Here is a 22,016-nt window from a genome sequence, read left to right on the forward strand (position 1 = left end):
ACGTCCATGTGGTGAGATGGCCGTCGAGAAGTCCCGTGATAGCAGTCGGCGGGGCTGGGTAGACGTTAGGCAGGTGACTGCTGGAGGGCAACGGCTCGGAGGGGCTGGAGGTGCGTGCAGTGCAGCGACGTCCGCTGCTGGGCTGGAGAGGTGGGGCGACACGCAGGCTAAACTGTGGTGCTAGGCCTAACTGAAGCTAAAGTGTGGGTCGGGACGACCCCCTGACCTGTCGCCTATACTTTAACTAAAACGCAACATGTGCAATATCTACCACACTCTTTGGCAGTAGCACGTCTGCTTCTTTGTTCACAATGTCTCTTTAGCATTAACTGGAAGCTAAGCTATTGCATATTCCATTACTAACCCGCCTCGTAACTGGGTTTATATTCTGCGTGCTTGATGTCTGGAGCTCCAGCTCCAAGCGACCTCTTACTTCTCTGGAAAACGATAAAGAGGAAGTTCCGCCGCAGGCGCCGCGCCCTGAGCCCATCCTTCTTCACCTGCCCAACGTCTCCACCAGCTCCCCCTGGCGGTACCTGTATCATGTCCCACTATTAAGTGTCAATGTTAGGATAGGGAGGATCAAGAGGGGTCAGCAAGTTACACAACGTCATCGCGAACGCAGAGAATACAAGGAATTAAAGTTAGACACATTGAATTATTGTTAGACATATTCAGGTGTCTATTATTCAGAATAATATTCAGAATAGGTATAAAAAAAAAATTGTGAAATAAAAAAAAACATCACTTTGTGAAGTCAACTCACAGTCATGTAGACATCCCAGTCTCAATGAACAATATGCACCAACTCCTCCTCTAGCTTGTTGACAAATCTGACTAAATTGACTAAAACAAAAAAAAGAATTTATGTATATTTGTATTACATTTTTTGTAAGTTCAAATAATTTTTTCAGTTAGTTTTTTTTTTTTTTTTAAAGTCTAGTTTTAATTTTTACGTTTTCATTTCATGTATTTATTAGTTTATTTGTCAGGCACAATGCAAAAATAAAGATAAAAAATGAAAAAAAACATGTATTGCATGTAGGAGTTGTAGTAATATCTGTAAAAGTTATATCTGAAAAAGAATAATAATAACCCTCTTACAGTACTTACTTCTTATTCTTTTTTTGTATCTACTTTTTCTCCCCCTTTTTCCATATTTTTCTCCCATCCCAATTTAGTCGTTATGCCAATTCCCTTCCTGGTCGTTGCGCGCTTCTACCCCCTACTGTCGGCCTGGGGAGGGAGAAGACCACATGTCTTCCTCCGATACATGTGGAGTCAGCCAGCCGCTTCTTTTCACCTGACAGCGAGGACTCTCACCGGGGAAGTGTAACGCGTGGGAGGATCACACTATCTCCCCCAGATCCTTTCCCTGCTGAACAGGCGCCCCGACCGACCAGTAGGAGTCGCTGTTTACAACGACCAGGATACATACCCCACCGGCTTCCCACCCGCTAACACTGCCAATTGTGTTAGTAGGGACAACTGACCAAGCCGGAGGTACCGCTGACAGCTGGATTGGATCCCAGAGTCTCTGCGGTGGTGGCGAGCGCTTAGTCCACTGCGCCACCCAGCCGCACCTCTTACTTCTTATTCTTATAGTAGCACCAATTTTATGTATATTCTCGTTTTCTAAGTACACAATATAGTTTCAGTTAGTTTTCGTTTATATATTCTTTCATTTTATGTATTTATTGGTTTATTTGTCAGTGCCAATGCAAAGAAAACTAGTTACAATAACAAGATACAGATGTATTGCATGTAGGATTTCTAGCCATGGCTAATTTGTGACCCCTGTCCCTTGTTAGGTTTTTTCTTTCTTTTTTTTTAGGTTTGTTTTTGGCATTTTACAGCTTTATTTAGGCAGTATTAAAGGCAACCAACTTGTGTTCAGCTTTTCTCTGATTGGCCACGACCCCACGCCGCTAGCTCGCCCCCTTTTGCCGCGAGCGCGGCAGGAACCTTCAAGTTCCCTGGTGCAAAATAAATCTGGTAGTTGGTTTATGACGTTAATTAATAATAAACACTGTTAGGACTCTTAATAATAAACACTGTTAGGACTATCTGACTCTTAATAATAAACACTGTTAGGACTATCTGACTCTTAATAATAAACACTGTTAGGACTATCTGACTCTTACTAATAAACACTGTTAGGACTATAAACACTGTTAGGACTATCTGACTCTTAATAATAAACACTGTTAGGACTATCTGACTCTTACTAATAAACACTGTTAGGACTATCTGACTCTTACTAATAAACACTGTTAGGACTATAAACACTGTTAGGACTATCTGCCTCTTAATAATAAACACTGTTAGTGTTACAAAGGGTCAGATTAAACCGAATATATATATTTATTACTTGAGATATATTGTATAGTATTTGTATATCGTCTGATATCCCTTGTATATTCTTTGTACATATGCACGGAATATCCCTTTACCTAGTACAGGCCAGACCATAATATTCGTTCTCCTATTGGACAGCGATCCCCTAGGCGCCACGGCCATACCCCCCAATGTCTAGTTCAAAGTCACCGCGGAGACATGCCTGGACATGCCCGGTTCTGCGCAGGAATACGAGACAGAAATAAGGCTGGTACTAGATTGTTCACCTTACGTATAAATACGTCGCAGGTGGATACAGCAGTTGGTTACCCGAAACGTGTTAACCCAATAAGTTGGAGCCTTCACCACGATACAACGTGCTGTGAAGTGGGCCCGTTTTGCCCCGAAATAGAGCCTTGAGACGCGTGCGAATTGATAGCTGAAGTGTCAGAGTTTAACGCTGACACTTGTGACCAGTGACCAGCATTACCAACGTTTCATCGTACCGAGCTAGTGTGCTTATCCAGGCTGGGCGGCCTAACCTTGTGCCGTCATCCGAGGAGCCCTAGACGAGAACCGTGTGGATATGTACACTGGATAACCTACACCGACGACTACAGAGCCCTTTTCGGCTGGATTATATTTGCTTTGGTCCTGTGGCTGTTGGAGCGGAGAATCGTCTACACCAGGGGTTCTCAACCTTTCTGCTGCCAAGGCACCCCTGTGTCCAAAAAAATATTCCGGGGCACCCCTACATACGATAAAGACTTTTGCGGTCCTGTCTTTTTTGCTACAATGATGACAAAAGTGCTTGCTTTCAAAATAACGTTTATTTAACCCATTGAAACCGGGAAACAAACAGAAAATCATGTATTTTATTTTTAAATACAGAAAAATATCAAAGTGCTCTGTTGCAGCTGCACTGTTTTCCATAAAAATAACATAGTGTGACCATTTATCAAACAGAAAATCATGTATTTATTTTTTTAAATACAGAAAAATATCAATAAAGTGCTATCTGTTGCAGCTGCACTGTTTTCCATAAAAATAACATAGTGTGACCATTTATCAAACAGAAAATCATGTATTTATTTTTTTAAATACAGAAAAATATCAATAAAGTGCTATCTGTTGCAGCTGCACTGTTTTCCATAAAAATAACATAGTGTGACCATTTATCAAACAGAAAATCGTGTATTTATTTTTTTAAATACAGAAAAATATCAATAAAGTGCTATCTGTTGCAGCTGCACTGTTTTCTATACAAATAACATTGTGACCATTTATCAAACAGAAAATCATGTATTTATTTTTTTAAATACAGAAAAATATCAATAAAGTGCTATCTGTTGCAGCTGCACTGTTTTCAAAAAAAAATAAAAACTAGTGTGACCATTTCTCAAAACAGAAAATCATGTATTTATTTTTTTTAAATACAGAAAAATATCAATATAGTGCTATCTGTTGCAGCTGCACTGTTTTCTATACAAATAACAGTGTGACCATTTCTCAAACAGAAAATCATGTATTTTTTTTTAAATACAGAAAAATATCAATAAAGTGCTATCTGTTGCAGCTGCACTGTTTTCAAAAAAAATAACTAGTGTGACCATTTCTCAAACAGAAAATCATGTATTTCTTTTTAAAATACAGAAAAATATCAATAAAGTGCTATCTGTTGCAGCTGCACTGTTTTCCAAAAAAAATAACTAGTGTGACCATTTCTCAAAATGTCTCAAATTATAAATAAATACAGAAAATAAGCACTTGTGGACATTTCTAGCTCAGTGTGAGGTCTGCTGCTGCTTCTGGCTAATGATACGGTCAATACGTGGGGAGATCGATGACAAGGCAACACGCATGTCATCCTCAAGGCTCAACTTGGCCCTATATTTGGTTTTGAGAGCTGTCATGGATGAAAATCCAGCTTCACACAAATATGTGGTGCTGAATGGTATCAATACCTTAAGTGCTGCATCGTGAGTTACCTGGTACTCAGCACCACACTCTGACCAAAATGTTTCCAGGGGCACTTCACCGAAACGAGCTCTCCAGGTGGCATCAAATCCATGTTTTTCTCCTGAAGGAAGGCATGCAACTGTTTGAACATATCAGTGATTCCTGATGAGGCTCGATTTTTCCACATTTGTAACTTTCTTTTGAAAGCCTCCACTCTTTCATGCTGGGTAATGATGTTTGTGTTTCCACCCTGCATTGTTTTGTTGAGTTTGTTTGTTTCATTAAATATGTCTGCAAGGTAGCTGAGTTGAGCCAACCACTTCTCATCCTTGAGGAGCTCAGCCAGTTCAGGTTTCTTGTCTGAAAGGAAGGTATGCAGTTCCTCCCTGAGGCTGAACAGGCGCATCAACATGTTTCCCCGGGACAGCCATCTTACCTCAGTATGCATGAGCAGGGAATGATAGTCAGAACCCACCTCTTCACAGAGGGCAGTGAATAACCTGGAGTGTGTGGCTCTTGCTTTAACAAAGTTCACAATGGTCACAGCATTGTTCAAAACTTCGTGGAGCCTGGGATCAATGTCCTTTGCGGCAAGCGCGTCTCTGTGCAGAACACAATGCATTGAGACGGCACGGGGAGCGACAGCTTTTATTCTTTGAACTACTCCGGTGTGTCTGCCTGTCATTGCCGCGGCTCCATCTGTGCACACTCCAATGCAGTTGCTCCAGCTTATTCCATTTGACCTCATGAAATCATCCAGTGCTTCAGTCGTCTTGAGCTCTTTACAAAACAAAAAGTCTTCCCTTATCTCCTTTTCCCATTCATAGCGAACGTATGAGAGTAGATGGGACATTTTAGACACGTCTGTCGACTCGTCTAATTGGATGGCAAAATCATTTCCACAAAGGCGTGCAGCGCACTGTACCATTATATCCTCCGACATTGACGAGATGCAGCGTTTAACGGTGTCATTTGACATCGGTATTTTTGATAACTGCTTGGCCTTTTCCTCTCCAAACAATTCTCTGACTATCTCAGTTGCACAAGGCATAACCAAGGTTTCCCCGATAGTATGAGGCTTTTTATCTTGAGCTATCTTCTGGGCCACGACATATGATATTTTAAGCAGTTTCTTATCCACAGCGGTACTCTCTTTAATCCCTGCTTGTGTACCACACAGCTCTTTTGCCTTTCGCTCAAAAAATGCCCTGGTCTTGTCCTTGTAATGGCCATGTTTTGTCTGTAAATGTCTGATTAACTTGGAGGGTGCCAAATACTTGTTGGACAGCACTTGAGAACAAATGACACACTGTGGTTGTGGTGAGCTTTTGCTCCCAGGGAATACAACAAAGCCATAATTAAGGTATCCATCTTCATATTTCCGACATTTTGCCAGTTTTGGTTTAGCCGAACATTTTAGCTTTTTATTATTAACAGCTTCTGTGTCATCATCTTCTGTGTCCAAGACTGGGTCAATCTCAGCAGTCGAATTGGTAATAGAAGGCACTGGATTGGTATTGGTAACTGTAACCTGTTTCGATGGACGAGTCAAAAACTTGTCCATTTTGTGTGAAAATTCAGCTTTGCGTTTCACGTTGGAAATATTATTCTAGTGAGGTGACGCTTGTTTATGACATCACATCCTGCCATTCTTTGTTGACGGTCAGGGACACAATGTTGACGTATAAAACAGCTATATATAAATGTAATCTGCAGAGTGCCTTTTACTGTTTATCTGTTAAATACAGTTTTCATTCATTCATTCACATTTTGTATCATAATAATAACAGCAGCGGATACACTCACTTTGTCTGCACTTGGCGAGTAGCCCATCACCGTAGCCCAAGCGTGTAATTAGCACGCTTGTGATCCGGTCTTGAACTTTCAATAACGTGTCTCGATAAATCCATTTGATTAGATCCAGCACTGAATGCATTTAGTAATTATTATCACGACAGCCGCCCGCTTTGCAATTCAAACGGATCAGAGCCGGCTCTGTATAACGGAGATAGGACCCGCGATGTGACGTCACACGAATGCGACTTCTCTGGATATGCGTTGTAAGATCTGTTGGTAAAAGCAATGACGCCTGACGCGGACGTTAAGTTGTTTCTATAATAACTTTAGGAAACGTGTGAAGACATTTTGATCGATTTCTTTTTTAGTTCATGTTATTAGATTAGGCAATTATTGTATACACATGAAGCACTAGATAGACTATTTGTTTAGTTAATAGTTGTCATTCTATATTCTTAAAGAAACATTCCCATCAGGCATCTCGCGGAACCCCTGACAGCTCTCCGCGGAACCCCTGTGTGCCGCGGAACCCCTGTTGAGAACCGCTGGTCTACACCCACTGCCGTGTGGGATTTACCCTGTGAGGAGCACCGTCGAGCCCGCCTCTAGGACTCTGAGGCTGGCTAGCTTTCCTCCATGCGGCACTGCACACCGGAGAATAGCTGTTGCTTTGTCTACGGATCAAGGGATTATTGCACTGTCTCCTGTACCTGGAGTCTCCTTATTCCTCGTTGATCCAGACTTTTGCTACCGACAAATCCTCTCCCCTGCTGGCTTACAACCGGAGGGAACCCCCTTAGTATCTCCAGCTGACCTACTAGTGTACCATATATAATTCTTATGATACAGGTGGTATTAATTATCCCCTGCGTAATATGCTCATGGACTTACGCTCTTGACCTATTCATGCACATTCTTCGCCTTACAAGCGCAACTCTCAATCTTGATAAATAATGTAAGATAATCTTGGTGCTCTTCTAATAAATATTATTATAAACAGTATTTCTTGTGAAGCCGTGTTATTGTGGGGGTGTTCATCTCATATACATGTGTACTGTATGGCCAGTAGTAATGTACATAACTCAGTAGTGGTTTAATGATACCATACTTATTCAATACAGTCAGGGAATTGTACCCCTCAGTTACAGTTAGGACTATCTGACTCGTACTAATAAACACTGTTAGGACTATCTGACTCTTACTAATAAACACTGTTAGGACTATAAACACTGTTAGGACTATCTGACTCTTAATAATAAACACTGTTAGGACTATCTGACTCTTACTAATAAACACTGTTAGGACTATAAACACTGTTAGGACTATCTGACTCTTAATAATAAACACTGTTAGGACTATCTGACTCTTAATAATAAACACTGTTAGGACTATCTGACTCTTAATAATAAACACTGTTAGGACTATAAACACTGTTAGGACTATCTGACTCTTAATAATAAACACTGTTAGGACTATCTGACTCTTAATAATAAACACTGTTAGGACTATCTGACTCTTACTAATAAACACTGTTAGGACTATAAACACTGTTAGGACTATCTGACTCTTAATAATAAACACTGTTAGGACTATCTCGATTCACGCGTCACTACTGAAGGTGCTCCCATAGTCGAGCAGACTGTACACAGAGCAGACTCCGCGGAGGTCCGCGCGGCTCTTTGAGCTTTCATAGTCGAGCAGATCTCAGCGGACGTCCGCTGTCTATTTCCTACATTTCTCGCACCAGTTTTACTACATTTCCCACAAAAAAAGTTTTACGCACTTGTATAACAGGTAGCGAGATGCAATGTACCGTATAGGCTTGAGGTGGACAGCGCGTGGTGCTGAAATGAAACACGCATTGCATGAAATAAAAGCACCAGTTTTATTTAAAAATATTGGAAACGGAGATAACATTCTATGTTATCTCCGTTTCCAATATTTCGAAATAAAACTGGCAATTTTACACACTTCATTTAGAAAAGCCATTCAAACATCTCTCTTGGCATGGGGCGAGTGGTCAGAGTAAAATGCAGATCGGCGTCACATTAAATGCAGTTCGATGTCAACCAAAACGCCGAGCAGCGTTTTGTGTGACACCAAGTCAGCGGCGCGGATGTCCGCGCGTCAGAAAATAGTAGCTTCGCACCTGTGGGTCTGCTGTCCGCTGAGATCAAAGCTCAAAGAGCCGCGCGGACCTCCGCGGAGTCTGCTCTGTGTACAGTCCGCTCGACTATGGGAGGGCCTTTAGTCTAACATCGACTCCCTTATTTAATGTCTCTTCTCCAGCTTCATGCATATACAGAATGCCGTCTCTCGTCCCACATCCGGGTTACTCCCAGTACGGGTACCCGCATAGCTCAATACACTACACTGTGTACAGTCTGCTCGACTATGGGAGGGCCTTTAACTAGAAACTCTGGGTGTCACTGTACATCAGTGTGGAGGCTGACGCCTGACTGATTAACTAGAAACTGTACGCTGTAACGTTATAACGCCCACTTTGACAACCTAGGATGGCTTAGAGTAGACGACAGAGTACAGCAACTTGCAATGGGCCTGGTCTACAAGATACACTACACGACCAAGGTACCCATGTACATGACAAAATACTTCCCAAAGGTCAGTGAATACCACGATCACAACACCAGAGGGAGCTCCACAAATCATGTTAAACCCAGATTCGGCTCGAACAAGGGACTAAACACGTTTCGCAATTATGCCACATCAATGTGGAACGCCCTACCCAAAGCTGTAAAGGAATGTGAATCACTACCCACTTTCAAAAACACTCTCAAAAAAACACCTAAGGGAGACTGCAACTCGAAACTGGCCCCTGTAAATGTCCGAACACAACCCCCTCCAATGTACAGTAAATTACCAAGTATGGTCTTGTCAATAATCCAATGTACAGTGTTGTTTTGTACAGTTGTACAGTGTCCCCCACCCACCCCTCCTACCCAACCCCCCCCCCCCCCACTCCTACCCAACCCCCCCCCCCACCCACCCAACCACCTCCAATGTACAGTCCCCCCCCACCCCCACCTACCCAATCCAATGTACAGTTTCTACGCCTAATGTATATACTCTTTTCTTTCTGGACTCTTTTTGTATCACAAACAGTACTGTAATTGCAAATCTGGTATGTCATAAATGTATAGATGTAGCAGTACTGTCTATCTGTATGTCATGTATGTCATATATGTTACGATGAATTGAAAATGGGGGACCCTGATGTAAACAAGACGAAAGTCTTTCTCTGGTCTGCATCCCCTTAACAATTGTATGTATTGAGCTGTACTGTACTGTACCCATTCTGCAATCTGTTAATAAAGTTTTCATTCATTCATATGTTATTTCGCGTTTTTAACGTCATAAACCAACTACCAGATTCACTCGTCACTGTACATCAGTCGAGGCTGCTGAAGCGCCAGCGGGGCAATGCGGTGGTTTCTCCCCGGCTTCCATGCGCCGCCGCCGGCTTGACTCGGTCCAGCTCCAGCAGCAGCGGCCGTGCTCCGTTGTAGAAGCCCTTTCAATGACAGAGCTCTCATATTTTGCGAATGCATAAACTATATCTTAAATTATGGCTATGTGTCTAATATGGCTGTCGCTTATCAATGACTTCGCGACAGCCATATTAGACACATAGCCATAATTTAAGATATAGTTTATGCATTCGCAAATATGAGAGCTCTGTCATTGAAGTGGGTGGTGGCAGCGTAATTTTTATTGTTTTGTCATGACAAACCAATTACATAATCCCAACATATGTGTAAAGAAACAACATATTCCAGTTAACGGTATATTTTTTTAATGATTCATTACGGTATAAATTAGGTTAACTGGAGCTGCGTATTGCTGGCTCTCATATTTGCGAATACAACAGCGTTCACCCTGATGTAAACAATTCTACAACGGAAGACGGCCGCTGCCGCGGGCGGCGCAACCCTCTGCCGCGCGGCAGCGCAGTCACGTGGCCAATCAGAGAAACTCTGAACGAAAGGCTGAACACAAGTTGGTTGCCTTTAATATTCACGCGACCCGGCAGAGAGAAAAGTTGGGAGAAGATGTGGGGAGAGACGTGCATCATAGGTCTCCGGGCTGGAGTCGTGAGTGCAGTTGCAGCGCCACCCTGGCGCCCCTGGTTAGGCTTTTCTACTACAAAATATATTATCATTACCAAAAGTACATGAGTTAAAATGAGCACATTTCAGTTAACTAAAATACATTTATTTTCCTCCATTCACACACACAGGCACACAGGCAAAGGAATGTGTAGTCAGGTGAAGGCCATGTGAATAGTTCCTGTACCCACACCTGTGTGGCCACTCCCTAGTCTGCCATTGGTTGATCTCCATCCCAGGAAGCGGGGGACCAATAGGAGTGCGTGCATGCGTGCGTGCGTGCGTGCGTGCGTGTGTGTGTGTGTGCGTGTGTGTGTGTGTGTGTGTGTGAGAGAGAGAGAGAGAGTTAGAGAGAGAGTGAGAGTGAGAGACTGTTAGTTATCTGCAGTTAGCCTCAGAGAGCGCCGAATCAGTTTGTGCCCGAATTGTTCATCAAAAGTAATTTTTGTTTACTACCTCATAACTTTCTGTCCCCCCCTCACCTCCAGCCCTTGGGTGTGGCACCCCACCTATTGAGCCTGTGACGACCCGTGTGGTCAACGGCGTGGACGCCAAGGCCCACAGCTGGCCCTGTATGCGGAATGAAACATGCACACATACACACGCACAGGCAATCAACACAACAAACCAAACCCCTGGATGGGGTTGGATGGGATTTGTTTTGGTGTCATGTAGGGTGACATTTTATATTTATTTTTTTAAATCACACCTCTCTCTCTCTCTCTCTCTCTCTCTCTCTCTCTCTCTCTCTCTCTCTCTCTCTCTCTCTCTCTCTCTCTCTCTCTCTCTCTCTCTCTCTCTCTCTCTCTCTCTCTCTCTCTCTCTCTCTCTCTCTCTCTAGGTCTCTCTTCAGTATGAGAGGGATGGTCAGTGGAGACACACCTGTGATGGATCTCTGATTGGTGCCAACTAGGTCCTGACCGCTGCTCACTGTATCAAGTAAGAGACACATTCAGCATGGACACACACACCCATTCTGTGATGTCAGGACAGGAATGTACCTGTAATACTACAAGTTAGAACATGTTTAATGCAGCAACTTACATCAGAACTAAAATATGACCAAAAACGATGGCTATAACACCACAAATTATATCACCATCACAGCTAAAAAGGAAACATTGCCACCATTGCAACATAATGTGCAACATAATATTAACCCATTCTGATTGGCCTGTGGTTGGTATGACTACAAGGCAGACATAACTGAAAACACTAACAGCCTTCATAGATAAATTAATAATAAAATAAAAAATAAAAGTACATAATACAAATAAAAAGGTAATAAATACAATTAAATAACAGGAGCAATTAACCTACAAATGAGAAAACAGTAACACGTTTTTACACAGTGGAACATTCAACATTCTCCTCTGTCTTTATAATCAGCTCATTCTCAGCCTCTACACATAATTAACGCTCTCTCTCTCTCTCTCTCTCTCTCTCTCTCTCTCTCTCTCTCTCTCTCTCTCTCTCTCTCTCTCTAATGTAACCCACGTCAGTAATGACATTGCCCTGTCATTGCCTGCGTGCGTGCATGCGTGCGTGCGTGTGTGTGATGATGATGGTGTCTGACAAGTGGATTCCCAGCAGCTGCCACATTGATGGGATGATTTCAGTCATTTCCTTCTGAAATCATCCTCAGCTCAGTTTTCCTCTTTTGCTGGAGTGGCAACTGTTGGTGCTTCAAGAAATACCCAAGTCTGCATCGACCCAAAATTGGAAGGTGGGCATTCGGTGAACCATGAGTCACATGGTAACAGACGTGTTCTGTCTGTGTGTTTTAGCCGGAGGCCCCATTGCTGATAATGTGCAGCAGGCTTTGATGCCCGTGGCTGACCATGCCACCTGCTCCAAGCCATACTGGTGGGGTACCCCTGTCAGAACCACCATGGTCTGTGCCGGAGGAGATGGCATTGTCGCTGGCTGCAACGTAAGGCTTTACATATGTGTGTGTGTGTCTTTTTACTATTATTGTCCAATTATCTAGCAGTCACTGTCAATGTGTCAACTAGACCTCCCCATTGGAAGGGTGCAGGCGATCAACTGTTTCATACCGGACCAAAGGAAACAATTCAGACTCTTGCTTGAACGTTATTTATTTAGGATATCCTATCCAAACGCTCGAATACTCCACTGTCATTGACAAACAGCCACCAGATGGTCAATTTAGACAGCTCGTAGCTGGTAGCATTAGTCATTAGTTAGCAGCATACAGTCAGTAGCATTTAGCAGCTGTCAATAGTAGTGGCACTTAGCCAGTAGTAGTGGCATTTAGCCAGCAGTAGTAGCATTTAGCCAGTCGTAGTAGCACTTAGCTCTTAGCCAGCAGTCAGTAGCAACAGTTAGTAGAGTCGATACAGATAGTTTGTTGATAGTCAGGTTACAGTTAGTAACTGTCAGCATTTAGCATCGGTCAGTCGATTATTTACCTATACAAAACAGGAAACAAAACGGCATCCATTAGCCACATGTGCTATGCATACATAAATGATAGTTATGAACAGAGTCAGTGCATACCAGAGATAATACAATGCAACGTACCGTTAGCCAGTTAGATCGCCCACGGGGCTTTTCTCATTACAGGCCTATGGCTATGTGTGTCTCTTAAATAGTGCGTCACACAGACGCTGAATCAGCCTCACCTGTCCACATCTCAGTCTCCTGGCGTCCCACAGTCTGCAGTAAATGCCCACTAGGTGGCACCAGATGATAAATAATACTTGTATAATAAGTGCCTATATAATAATGATAATAATAATAATATCTCTGTAGGAAGGGCGCTGGATAATTCTCCAATCATGTACTACTATATTACTATCCCTATACTCAGGGCCGCTGCTAGGGGCGTGCAAGAGGTGCGGTCGCACTGGACCTCGCGCGACCCTAGGGCCTCGTATTTTTTTTTTTTATTAAATGATTATATATTTTTTCTTCTTTAAAAAAAAATACAAATAATCACTTTCCATCACAGACCGAAAATCTAGTTTTGCTTACAGGTGTCTAATGTGACTTACATCCATGCTTGCTTATATATTTCACATTAGACTGACACCTGCCTCACTATGCCTGCGCGAGTGCGACAGGCAGCGTGACTGCGTCCGTCATCTATCTGAAGCGGCATGCATATAAAAAGCTGCCATTAAGCGCTGGCACGTGGACTGGTGGTCACTACGTAAAAAAAAGTAGCCTATCACAAGCGACAAATTCTGTTTCCAATCCTAATGACTGATTGTCTATTGTGTCATGTGACTGTGAGCACGCTGCACACAGACCGGTATTAGCTCATCATACTAACGTGCATCCATTTCAAATAGCGCTCTAGTCTAGCTATCTATATGAGAGTGACTCTATAGTCTATATACCAAGTATAGCGATTAGGTTACGCCAAGACGAAGAGGACATTCGGCAGATGGACTGTGAACTTAAGATGAACGTTGTGTTGCGTGTTAGAACGTTCAGTCGGGGAGGGACAGCGAACAAGAAATGAACTTTACTAGTTATTTCTTGTAGTTAGCTAACCTAGCTAGCTAGCGTCAGCTACGTTATCGAGTGCTAACGTGTGGCAGATAAACTAGGAACAGACTACCAAATTCATCCCAACGGGGGGACAATATCATGATGGGACTGGTGAACTTTTTCATCTCCACGGTAGGAAAATGCGTCGACGTCGTCTCCTTCCTCTTGGACCTCAACTTTGCCATTGATTCTGCGTTAGGGTGAGTTTTTCATGCAATCTATTCTGTTCCTGCCGTGGTCTCTCTCTCTCTCTCTCTCTCTCTCTCTCTCTCTCTCTCTCTCTCTCTCTCTCTCTCTCTCTCTCTCTCTCTCTCTCTCTCTCTCTCTCTGCCGTATTAACGGTATCATTCACCATAGTCCGCTCATTCACAGTTATCCGCTTGATATAATTAATACAAATGTTAATTAATACAAACCGGCAGACCCGGCGCCATGGGCGGGCATTAGGGGGCCGGGCCCGCCCACTGAGTCAGCTGTGCCCACCCTGGTATTTTTTTTATTTTTTTTTTGTCAATCAAAGTCAACTATCCAAATCCTTAGTCGGGGACAGCCCTAGTGGGCACTGATGTCAACAACAACACTACTGAAGCTAGCACGGCACTCTGTGAGAATTTGTTTTCTACCCTCAAGAACGTCTTTACAGAACATCGCCTTAGTATGCTTCATCGACGCAAGGCCAATTTAATTCAGTTGGCATTTGAGAAGGACTTAACAAAAAAGTTCAGGAATGAGTGGAGGGGCAGTGTTTTAAGAAGATTTCACTCTGTCCCCAAACGCCGCTTGCCGCTCTACTAATGATGGTGAGTAGCCTGTGGAGGAATTTGGTTTGCTTTTTTATGCACCTTATTTTTGTCAGTTCAGTTCAATTTGTCAGTGAATTCAGAAGTGTTGAATAAATGGAGACTTTTCAAAGATATAGAATAGAATAGAATAGAAATGTATTATCCTGAGGGAAATTTGACATTGCAAATCACTCAACATTAAACATTTAGACAGAACAAGTCACGAATAAGAATAACAAAACAAATGGCCTAAGAATAGAATAAAATGAAATAGAATAAAAATAGAATAAAAGATACAGTAAATAAATACAGTAAAAATATACTGAAGTCTACAGTAGGTGTAATATTGCACAGTGCTGTTTAAAAAGTAAGAGTCCAGGAAGATCGTAACTGTCACTCTGTGCTCAGTGATGCAGTGAGGCACAGTGATGCATTGTATAGTCTGATGGCTGTCGGAATGAAGGACTTCCTGTGCTGTTCAGTGCTGCATTTAGGTAGTGTGAGCCTATAACATGCTCCTCCTGTCAGCCAAGTCTGTGTATAGTGGGTGGGAGGGGTTTTCCCTGATGGCCTGGAGCTTAGCAAGGTTCCTCCTCTCCGCCACCCTCGCTAGAGTCCAGCTCCACCCCAACCACGCTACTGGCCTTCCTGACCATCTTATCCAGCCTGTTTGTGTCCCCTGCTCTCAGTCCGCTGCCCCAGCAGGTCTGTTATATATATCCGTTCACGTTCAGTCTGTTTTTGTATAAGTGAATGTTCTTAAGATAGAGAGAAATTAGATTTTTCAATTGCCTCTCTGCTGTTTAGTTCAGCACTGTGGGCAGTGCCAAGCAAGCCACAGCGCCGTTGTCCCAGCTGAAACATATAAAAGGGAACCTGTGTTGAAAAACCATTGTGCCCCCCCGAGAACATTTTATGCCCCCCCCACTCATTTGTTTCTGCAGCCTGGTCTGCAAACCGGTCCGTGGCTGTCAGATAGACCGATAGAGAGAGGCGCTTTATAATACAATGGAAAAAAGACAAAGGTATAATGTTCAGTGCAAACATTATGTCGTTTACAGTTTATTATGCCACTTATGCAGCTTGTTTATTTTGACAGTTAAAAAACTGTCACTATCATTATATTAAATTAGCCATTGTTTTTGGTTCTGGCACGCCATACAATGGCTTGGGGAAAAATTGGCCCGCGGCCAAACCTAATTGCTGACCCCTGATGTAGGCCAGTGGCGCGCCCCCTGGTTAACCCTGGTTAAAAGAGAGAAGAAGAAAAAATATTATTATTATTTTTTATAGCCCTATAAATAATATAAACATGTTACAATATTTACTCATTTTAAGTATGTTTGTGTTTCCAATGCACAATATAATGTTAATATATCAAATATAAATAATTGTTTCCATGAACAGGAAGTGACTGTCTTATAGAGAATACGTTCCATAGCCGCATTTCTCTCGGCCGCATTTCTCTCGGGCTAGACGCAATAGCTCTTACAGTGGGCTGTGCGTTGAAATATGATGTATTATGATGGAAGTCGGGCGCTTTTCCAAGCGATCTATTATCATTTAAGCAAGCAGCGCCAGTATTTTCCGTAGCCGCATTTCTCGGAGACGCTCTCTGATTGGCCGACGTGGCGACGACAGTACTTTTCCGTAGCCGCATTTCTCGGTTTTGCTTAGAAGTGGACGATAAGAACGCCAGGTAGTTTGCAGGATGTTCGATGCTGTGTGTTGTGTTGTGATGCAGTCTCGAGTCTGGACAGTGGGCAGTGGGTATATTCTGTTTGGTTTTACACAATATGTCTATCGGTGTGTTGTGTGTGTGTAGGGGCAGGTATATATAAGATTTTTTCTTCTTCCTGTTCCTTTCGGCCATGGTATTTTTGGTGAATTATATGAATATGTACTGTTGGACTGTGGTAATTCCATGTACGAATAAATAAATGATGATGATGATGATGATGATGATGATGATGATATACATCGACAACAGTCTGGGGGACAGTCAGTGGACATACACTTTATCAAGCCCTCCAGCTGGACCACGTTTCAATTAAACAAAGTGAGTTAATTCTCTCTCTCTCTCTCTCTCTCTCTCTCTCTCTCTCTCTCTCTCTCTCTCTCTCTCTCTCTCTCTCTCTCTCTCTCTCTCTCTCTCTTAGCCACTCAGCTAACGTTAGCCGCTGTTAGCCACTCAGCTAATGCTAAACTAACTAACTAACGTGATTCCGCGATACCAGTTCCATTAGTGAGGAAAGGGGGGGGGGGGGGTATATTGAGGAGGCTTGACAACAGAGGTTGATAACTTCACATTTATTGGCAATTCGTTTCTTTATATCGCTTCCAGGTTCCAACTGTGTTGACATTGACAAAATCCTGGTCTGGTAAACTATGGGCTATGGCACATCAGAACACTCTCTCTCTCTCTCTCTCTCTCTCTCTCTCTCTCTCTCTCTCTCTCTCTCTCTCTCTCTCTCTCTCGCTCTCTCGCTCTCGCTCTCTCGCTCTCGCTCTCTCTCTCTCTCTCTCTCTCTCTCTCTCTCTCTCTCTCTCTCTCTCGCTCTCAACACAGCGTGTTAATTTCGCAGCGCGAGATGCATAATGGCTGAATGAATAAATGGTAACTTGTTTAAAATGACAAGATATATGTGTTCATTATTGGATTGATGATGATACGTGTACTAGTGTAGTATGAATGAACTCGCGACCACCCAAGTGTAGTTCATAGCGACCGCCACTGATGTAGGCTATAGTTATTGCAGAAAGTTTATCTTGGGCGTGGGGGTAGGGCATTCAACTGTTTTGAGCACCCACTGGCAGAAACATAAATTGGCGCCTATGGAGACGACAACCTGATTGAATATTTTTTGGAAATTTAAGGCACATTTTATTTTTTTATTAATTAATAAAAACATTTTGCGCAGGGCCTCGTGCATTTATATCTCGCACAGGGCCTCGCATTTCTCCCAGACGGCACTGCCTATACTATACTATACTATACTATACTATACTATACTATACTATACTATACTATACTATACTATACTATACTATACTATACTATACTATACTACTACCTATCATGCTAATGTGTCTGTACTCTGTACTACTATGCACTCAGAGTGTAACACTCAAGCTCGATACTATTTGAGGAACAATGCCACTGACCCTTAGCTGCCAGAGATATACCCCTCCTGGTGACTTGTTGTTCACAATATGTAAGTCGCTTTGGATAAAAGCGTATAAATGTGCGTGTTTTGTGTGTTGGAACTTTAATGGAATTCACCCTTGCAGTTGTAATGATCATTAGTGTGACAAAGAGAAAATACCCAAGGAATCAAATATTGTGGGGTGGAGGGGAGGCTGCATTCCATGTTTTATTTCTCTTCCACTCAGTACTCTGCTTGTCTACAGTGTCTTACACAGCTGTGTCGACTATGAAAGAGATGAGCTAGTCGATATTTTACATCTCTGCCAGTCTCTACATAAAATGAGCAAAACCTACAGGGATGTGTAAATAATATATATTTACACATATTACATATATTAAAGGCAACCAACTTGTGTTCGGCTTTTCTCTGATTGGCCCCGCCCCCACGCGCAGGCAAGCGCAGTCGTCCCACGTCCCAAATGAAATCCAAGGAGCGCAAGCGAGCGGCAGCGCGGGCAACCAACTTGTGTACCACTTGTGTTGGGCTGCTGTTCCAACGCACTTGTGTTGGGCTGCTGTTCCAACCAACTTGTGTTCAGCTGCGGTAGCAGTGGAGCGCTATGAAATGCGCTGAACTAGAAAGCGTAACGTTATTATGTTTCGCGTTTTTAACAACCAACTACCAGATTCACTCGTGTATAAACAAAGCCCATACAGTTATGAAATGCGCTGAACTAGAAAGCGTAACGTTATTATGTTTCGCGTTCCATTGATTAATGGAATTACTGTACCTCTGTGCTGTAGGAAGCAGAGGTACAGTAAGTTACAGTAGGTGTAGGTTACATGTTTAATCAAAGCCCATACAATTTTTTAGATGAATGATTGTGGATATAATATAGAAAACACATCATTATGATATTGTCAGATGGCGCAAAATACAATGGTGAGTGAGAAATATATCTCCAGTGATAAAACCCAGTGCTCTATGTCTCTATGATACACAGCGTGGATGGGCTTTCAGAGGGAGAGGCATGACTTCGCGACAGCCATATTAGACACTCACTGTACATCAGTGTGGAACTGTAACGTTATATGTTATTTCGCCCGTGGAGGCTGCTGAGCCAGCGGGGCGACGCGGTGGTTTATCCCCGGCTTCCGTGCGCCGCCCGCGGCTTGACTCGGTTCAGCTCCAGCAGCAGCAGCGGCCGTTCCTCCGTTGTAGAAGCCCTTCAATGACAAACGCTCTCATATTTTGCGAATGCATAAACTATATCTTAAATTATGGCGATGTGTCTAATATGGCTGTCGCTTATCAATGACTTCGCGACAGCCATATTAGACACATCGCCATAATTTAAGATATAGTTTATGCATTCGCAAATATGAGAGCTCTGTCATTGAAGTGGGTGGTGGCAGCATTACTAACAGTAGCGATTTTTATTGTTTTGTCATGACCAAACATAATCCCAACATAGATAGGAGGTGTACTGTATGTCAAATGTCGGTCATGTGGTGGAAGAGTTTAGTACAGTCACACAACAGAACACCGCTGTAGTACAGTCACACAACAGAACACCGCTGGTTCGACCAGCGCTTCTGCCGCGCCGCAAGGGCGTGTGCTAGTGGATTGATTGATTGGCCGTGTGGCCAATCAGAGAAACGCTGAACGAAAAGCTGAACACAAGTTGGTTGCCTTTAATATTCACGCGGCCTGGGCGCCTGTAGCTGTTCCGCAACCGTTGCTATTTCCGGGGTAGGCCTGATTGGCCCCGACAGGCACGTGACCCGCCGCGGCCACGCCCCGCGGCAGCCCCAGCGGCAAGCGCGCTACTGCTGGAGTTCGCTTCGCCTTTCACATCGCTGCCGTTGGCGAAAGCAGGATGCGAGGCGAGAGCGTAGATTTCGCTGTGTATCATTTAATCATTTAACATTTGAAAGGCATACATTGTTGTCATACAGAAGTACAGAATACTTTTATCCAAAATGCTTCTTACTGTTACACTGTTAGAGACTGTGCTAGACAAATGAATGACTAATTCGGTCAGAAATAACGTAACTAATAACGTTAGTAAGCACTGCTTATATGCTTATTATGTCTGCGGGGTACAGTAAACGTTTCTCCCGGTACATTCTGAAGAGCACACCGCTGTATGTTGGAGAACCAGCGGTCTTCCAAAGTTCCGCTCCTCCTCACTCGAGTGAGACTAAAAAGCCGTGCACAGCTCAGCCCTGTGAGACGCGAGCAGGAAGGAGCTGGGAGTCCTTCCAATCGGAATATGTTGTTTCTTTACACATATGTTGGATTATGAATATGTCTTTATAGCTACAAATGAATGACTAATTCGGTCAGAAAGCAGTAACACAACAGTTGCAACGTTGTGTTACTGCTGTTCTCGGCATAAGCCCCAATAAGACCGTCACCAGAGCTCAGCGATGCCGCTCGCGTGAGCATATTCTCCCCGCTATTTTATTTCATACGACAATGTATGCCTTTCAAATGTTAAATGATAAATGATAAATGACTGCCGACTGCGGCGCGACGCTGTACATATGTCTCTATACTGTTTTATTTCATACAACAATGTATGCCTTTCAAATGTTAAATGATAAATGATTGCATGACTGCCGACTGCGGCGCGATTATTATGACTGATGACTGCGATGTGAAAGGCGCCGCAAACTCCTTCCTAATGCTGCGGGCGGGGTTGAAGGCGGAAAGCGCCTGTGAACCACAGCAGCCTTGTTGCCGCGTCCTGAGGCTGCCGCGGGGCGTGGCCGCGGCGGGTCACGTGCCTGTCGGGGCCAATCAGGCCTACCCCGGAAATAGCAACGGTTGCGGAACAGCTACAGGCGGCCTGGGCCATAGATATATATAGAACACTAGATAGCTTACCCGCGCTGCCGGCCAATGGAGAGCGACGTCACTGAACCGCCGCCATCTTACCCCAGTCAGCCTGGAGTGAGAGTGAGTGAGCTGCACAGACAAAAATACTCATAACTCGCTGAAATATTGACGGATTTACAAACGGTTTGGTTTATTACAAGCATTATTAACGTGGCTATGATTCAAGCGGTTTGTAAAAAAAACATCTTTAAAAACATTTTTTTTATAAGTATGCAGTATCATAACTACATCTTTGATGTTTATAGCAAACCAACCCGTTTGTAAATCCGTCAATATTTCAGCGAGTTATGAGTATTTTTGTCTGTGCAGCTCACTCACTCTCACTCAAGGCTGACTGGGGCAAGATGGCGGCGGTTCAGTGACGCTGGTGACTCCTCCTTAAGCTATCTAGTGTTCTATAGATATCTATGGCCTGGGCTGCAACTATGAGAAGAAGCCTACAGCCGTCACCCGCGTCTCCGCCTTCAATGACTGGATCGACCAGGTGAAGGATATATCTGTGCACACACAGATACACTGATACACACACAAGCGTTGCACGCACACACTTATATTTGTTTACTTTGTTCAATAGTACTTTTTCATTACCTAATGCTCTTTTCTTATTGTTGATTATAACTGATTATAACATTATGCGTGTCTTGTCTGTTTCTCTTTTCAGGTTATGATGTTCCACTAAAGAGGGATATTATATACAGTCAATACAGATACAGATTCATTCAATAAAATGGCCTAATGAAACCCTTTTTGTCTGTATCTTATTTTGCAAATATTATGTTGGCGTACCCCTCATAAATATTTATCTTATTTATCAAAGTATGTCATATGTATATAAGCAAGTTTTATTAAACTATGTGTTCTAGCACTCCTCCATCTTCTAGGTCAGGGAAGGGCAACTGGCGGCCCGCGGGCCGCATGCGGCCCTCACCGACGTTCCATGCGGCCACAGGCCAATATTTAAAAAAAAAAAAAAAAAAAATTATAATTTTTTTTTATTTTTTTTTTATTTTTTTATTTTTGTATTTTTTTATTTTTTTATTTTTTTGTATTGTATTCGACTAAGAAGAGTTGGCAGTCAACTATGACTCCTTTCGATCGATTAGTCGATTATTTGACTAATAGGGGTCAGCCCTAGTGTGCACATATTCAACGCTGTTGAAAGTGCCGTGCAGAAATATGGGGGTTTTGATAAACTGTCGGCTGTTGTTACCGATGGATTCGCCGGGCTTCTAAGGCAGAGTGGAGTTGAGTGTCCAATGCTGCACTGCATTATACATCAGGTAAGTTCGCTAACATAATTTCCATCTATTGTGCGTCACTATAATGACCAATGCGAGTCGAGTGTAGTCAAATTATATGCGAGAGTCGTTAAATCGTTTTTCTTTTTTTTTATCTGATATAGGAGGCTCTCTGTGCCAAGAAGCTTGAATACAGCCATGTTA

The 22,016-nt window shown here is 43.0% G+C and overlaps 1 pseudogene across 1 annotated transcript; it reads left to right on the forward strand.

Moving 5' to 3' along the window:
- The first annotated feature begins 399 nt into the window (after window positions 1–399).
- LOC311235663 (chymotrypsin-like elastase family member 2A) lies at window positions 400–21,253 on the forward strand (annotated as a pseudogene). The gene is made up of 6 exons: window positions 400–532; window positions 10,709–10,797; window positions 11,062–11,152; window positions 12,008–12,153; window positions 20,966–21,058; window positions 21,236–21,253. The product of its transcript is annotated as a chymotrypsin-like elastase family member 2A (transcript).
- The last annotated feature ends 763 nt before the right edge of the window (window positions 21,254–22,016 follow it).

This window comes from Notolepis coatsorum (genome assembly GCF_963971535.1).
Source record: "Notolepis coatsorum genome assembly, chromosome: 10".
In the NCBI taxonomy this organism is placed as follows: domain Eukaryota; kingdom Metazoa; phylum Chordata; class Actinopteri; order Aulopiformes; family Paralepididae; genus Notolepis; species Notolepis coatsorum.